This window comes from Nicotiana tabacum, chromosome 10 (genome assembly GCF_000715075.1).
Source record: "Nicotiana tabacum cultivar K326 chromosome 10, ASM71507v2, whole genome shotgun sequence".
Lineage (NCBI taxonomy): Eukaryota > Viridiplantae > Streptophyta > Magnoliopsida > Solanales > Solanaceae > Nicotiana > Nicotiana tabacum.
Genome location: NC_134089.1, coordinates 160,944,856 through 160,950,222, shown reverse-complemented (window position 1 = coordinate 160,950,222; position 5,367 = coordinate 160,944,856). Strand labels below are relative to the sequence as shown.

The following is a 5,367-nucleotide window of genomic DNA, read 5'->3' as shown; positions in this document are numbered from 1 at the left end:
GTAATAAAGGGTGAGAAAGTGAGCCGGATCATAGTAAATATTTATAATATTGTGGTCACTGGTGATGATGTTGATGAGATTGCAAGATTGAAGGCTTACCTGAGCCGCACCTTCGACATAAACTTGGCATGCTAAGGTACTTCTTGGACACAGAGGTTTTTGAGATCTATAAGAAGTAGAGCCATCTCTCAAAAGAAGTATATCCTTGATTTGAAGAAACAGGGATGTTAGGTTGCAAGGCCGCAATTAGCCCAATAGAAGAAAATCATAAGCTTGAAGAAAAGAGAAAAGAACCCTTGGATAATGCAGGCATCAGAGGCTTGTGGGAAAACTTAGATATCTTACTATCACTAGACCTGACATTACCTATGTTGTGGGGTTGGTAAGCCAGTATATGCATGCTCCTTGTCAAGCACACCTACATGTAGTATACAGGATCTTGAGGTACCTCAAAGGTTATCTTGGCAAAGGTATGATCTATACTAATCATGGCCATGGGAGAGTTGAAATCTATAGTAATGCTGATTGGGGTGGGTCAGTAGAGGACAGGAGATCAACTTCAGGATGAGAAAAGATCGTTGAGAAAGCATCTTGGCGAAGATAAAAGAGTTCGACACCTGAAAACCTCGAAACAAAGCCCATATTCTTCCTAAACCCCCTATTCTTAGCATGACGAATATTGAATAAAGGGACGACCGAGGGGGTACTGATTTGAGGGAAGCATAAAGGAAGACACCGAAAGGTTATGTTAAAAGAGATGGCTATGAGACTAGTGCAAACAATATGTTTAAATAGTAGATTTAGTAGTCTACTTTCTTTCTCCGGGTATGAACTCCTCCCTTGAGGAAGGCCCCTGTTGTGGCAATTCAACCCAGAGGGTATAATTACTATAACTAATAAGAAGCATAGTAAAGTCAGTGTAGAATAATAGAATCTCTTATTAGCTTATGAAGGAAGGAAGCAAGTGTAGCTTTGAAAGCAGCAAGGAGGCATTAGGGGAAACCTAGATTCAAGGTCGGAAGAATCGGAAACAAACTCGAAAACAGAACCCTTTCTCTAGCGGCCTTTTGGCTTCTTTCTTTACAATCAGTCCAGGCCAGTAGCTGCTCCTAGCTTTTGGACAGCTAGAGCACCGACAGATAAATCGAAGAGTCCATAAGGAGAAGAGCCAAGGCTTGTCGTAGATAAGAGTTGTATACGATAAGTTTGAGTCTTATACCTTATTCGCGAGAATTTCTTCTCTCCAGTATTGTCTCCTCACTAAGTGGATGCACACACCTGTCTTACAGATAGAGTCAAGCACGAGACGAGTATTTACTTGTTCTTTTTAGCATGTGCTAGCTAAAGGGTATCTGCGGTTGAATTCGTTGTTTTGCTGGTCGGCTGAGTAAAAGGCAAATGGTATTTGGAGGAATAGACAAGGCATGATTTTCTTCTTGATGAAGTGTAGAACGGGGTTGTCTTTCCATTGAGCCGGGGAGACAATCCAAATCATAGTCAGTGTCCATTATTTTATTGAGCACAACGTGGTCTGTTAGTCGCATTAAACCATCCAAAGGAGTACCGTCAGCCCCCAAAAGTGCTTTCCTTCTCGCACGAAAGAAAAAAGATGTTTAGCTTTTTTGTCTGCCTCCTTTACCTATCAAATATTCTGTTAACATTGCAGATGACACTCTCTTACCTCTTTCACACTGTGGGTCTATGTATTCATCCCGTATTTTTCATGATAGATTCCATTTTCCTCCTAAAAACAACTTGTTTTCTGTCAGTCACCTTGCAACTAACCATCTTCGTCTCATCTTTTCTTCTTCTGAGTGTCTTATCCACGATCAGCGCACGGGAAGGATCGTTGGCCGGTTGGGAAAGCTTTATTATACAGATATTCTTCTCTACATTTCTTTTTTTTTCAGCTGCTTCATTAGGATAAGGAATGGGACCCGTCGTCGCCTGAGACATATACAACACACAGTGCAAGGCTTCTTCCATTGTCTAGGGTATATTCCTGCATTTCATTCAGATGGGTTGAACAATTCATGTGATTGTTTACAGTTGGCAATTGTATGCTCCTGGATTAAACATAAGAATCTAAAAAAGTGTGCCTTTATTTGGATTGATTCATTCGTTAATGTCCACTTGTGATTTGACCTACGACTGATTTAAGGATATATTATAGACAACTACTTGAATTTAATTAAGGGGTCCTACTCGAGTGCAGTCATTCATAGGTGCAAGGTACTTTACTTACTATTATAAGTGGATGACTATAGTAGATAGATCCGGTTTTCTTTACTTAGAGAGAAGTCCTAAGCTCTTTCTAAGTTTAATATATAGGAAGTTTGGAAAATAAGTCAAATCTCCAGATCAAGAGGTTGAGGTCTGAACTCCGGCGGAGAATACGTGTCAAGGGTCTTTGATTTCATGCTCTTGAAGATAGGAATCAAACGTGAGATGTCGTGTGTTCATACTCCGCTGCAGAATGGGGTGTCCGAAAGAAAAGACCGGCATAGAGTTATAGTTGAGATGGCTTTGACTTTGATGTTAAATAATGGAGTACCAAAGCATCTATGGGTTGAAGCATTCACTACTACAGTGTATTTAATCAACAGATTGCCATTTTCTGTTATCAACATGCAATCTCCCTTTTCTTCTCTTTATGGTCGTGATACTTTTCATGGGTACCCTTTCTGAGACATCTAACTGGGTTACTTTAAATCAATCTTCAGAGCACAGTTCCGATAGTACAGTTCAAGGTGCCGATAATTCATCTTTAAAAATCATTCTATCTCTATTTGCCGCCTCAAGCGAGCACTTTATGGCCTTAAACAAGCACCCAACCTATACAAAGGGCTATAGCTGTTTACTATAGGAGCTTTCTTCTAACAATCCCTTATTTGGTATGTCACGAAATCATGAAGAGAAATCGTTCTATTCAATATCTATATGGGGGAAAGAAGATCGAAAGCCATTGAGTAGTGAGACTTTCTCTTCTAGAGTAGTCATAGAAAGAGAATCAAGGGGCTGCAGGCATGAGTGCTCAGGTACGCCGTCAGTCTAAATTCCTAGTAGTCTTTTTCAGTTGTATTTGTTTTAACGAAAAAAGAATAAAGAAAATCCCGAAGAGCGGAACGGCCGTCCAACTCCCCCAAATATAAGCGAGCGGGCACTGCTCTCAGCCTATCATAACAACGAAAGAAAACTCCACATACCGGAAAAGAAATTGATCTTATTCCTAGAACGGAATATAGACATTGGTACAAGAGGAGGCTCGAGGGACCTCGAGCGTAATATACGCTACCATCGGAGAGACTTTAGCCACATCTTAACCCATGGTTGAAGAATGAGGCGATCAAGAAAGTCCTCCCTTGGATAAAATATACGAAGATCTTCTCTTTCCTTTTCATTACAAACAAAGCGAAGGCGCTACTTTTAGCCCTTTCAAGAATGAAGGCCCACGCGACACTCGGCGTTAACACTCCCAAATCTAGAAATCCTAACCATAGTTTTAATGATAACGGGCGGCAAAAGCATACAAAGATAGTGAGGCTTCCATCACTTAGATTTAGGGCAATAGGGCGCACCACAGATGCGATAAGAAGCACCCCTCAATTGATAAGTCAAAGACAGAAAGATAGTACCAGTGACATCTCTAATCTTTGAGAAAATCGGGGTCTTTTCCACATAATAGCGTCAACCAAAGACCGTAGCATCTTAGCAGACACTGGAGAGAAATCCTAGTAACTTCGTCGCTCAAAAATGATTTGGCAAACTCCAAAACATGACTTATAATAAAGAATCTTTCAAATGGGAGTCTTTTCTTTAGATATAGTTATAGTACAATGGAACTATATATTATGCTAAGTGGCCGTCACCTTCTCGTCGGCGCTCACCGTCGCCAAAAATGGCATAGTCGCAAAGCTTCGTCATGCCATACACCCTTCCAGTATCTATCCACACAAGAATATGATGTTTAAGTGTGAATAGAGGCCAATAACTAAAAAATCCGAGGGGTTGACCCTTCGTAAACGTCACAACCGATGACCTATAGCCTTTATTATAATTATAGAAACTATATGGTAATTGAAGGACTACAGAACAAAGTATGAACGTCCAGGAAGTTGCAAAGGGATTTCCGAACAACCCTACATACAGGACATCAAGATAACAGATAAGGAATCGGTAGCAGCCTTAAGATAAAAAAAGAATTTTTTTTCTTTCTTCTCAAGTACTGCAACAGTTGGGTCTGATTATAGGTACCATCCATTCTTAACCTTGCCAAAACCTTCATCCATCGTGTATAGGCCGTACCAAGGCCTGATATAAGGGTAAGCCAATAGCGAATAACCTTTTCTTCCCTGCCTCCTCGACCTTCATTCCCATCCTGCAGCCAAAGTGATAGCGGCTGTAGCATCCACCGGTAATGTGTGGAAGAGGGTAAGATTTCTATGTGGATAGGACGTATCAACACCTTTTGCATCTTTTCATTTTAAAGGAAATATAGTTGAATAATATAGTGTTGGGTCCTGAGGACCAGGATGGCCGAAGATCAAAACCTAAATGTGCCAGGGGTTGATCATCGAAGCCTGGGCAATAACGATTAAGGAATTTGAGCGCTGATGTAGCTAAGAGCCACCTTCATAGTCAATTCATTAGGGTTGTCACCTTCTACCCGGAAAAGTATCCACCGTTTTCTTTATCTGTTAAGCCTCACAGCTATGGGACTTCCTAAAGAAAACTGCAATCGCAGTTTATCAACCACTCACAAGACCACCGAGATCTTCGACTTAGCTCCCAAAGGTAATCCACCCGGCCCTTTCCCAACCTATACAAGGAGAGCGGAAGATAACGAAAGGGAGACAAGGTCCTAACTAAATAGAACACAAACTCCCATTCCATCTATCATATCAGTCGAGTCGATCCGATTCATTCTTATCTATAGATAACGCAAGAGAGAACTTATGTCCTCACGGATGGAGAGGGATTCGAACCCCCGATATTTCTATAAATACTTCGGTTTTCAAGACCGACTCTTTCAACCGCTCAGACATCCATCCCCTTCGCGCTTTGCCCGCCCTATCCATCCGCGCGCTGGCAGGTAGGGGCTTATTTATGTAATTTGCTACGCTTGCCTGCGCCTATCGGCTGATTCTATTTCCTACTGGTTAGTGAAACGTTTTTGGTAGTACGAATCGCTACGCTTCACCTCTTTCTATATGATAATATGCATCTTGGTTGCTGCGCTCCCTGCGGGTAATAGCAAGAGAGTGTATAACGAATGATCCTCCAAACTAAAAGAGTGATTGAGTCCGACTCAAGCGAATGAGTGGAAGGCGTGACAAGAGAGCGAGTTCGACTCGCGAACGATCAGTA

The 5,367-nt window shown here is 41.5% G+C and overlaps 1 non-coding gene across 1 annotated transcript; it reads right to left on the bottom strand.

The window, feature by feature from the left end:
- Positions 1-4,964: 4,964 nt before the first annotated feature.
- TRNAS-UGA (transfer RNA serine (anticodon UGA)) lies at positions 4,965-5,051 on the bottom strand. The gene has a single exon. It is a non-coding gene; the product is annotated as a tRNA-Ser (tRNA).
- Between the last annotated feature and the right edge of the window lie 316 nt (positions 5,052-5,367).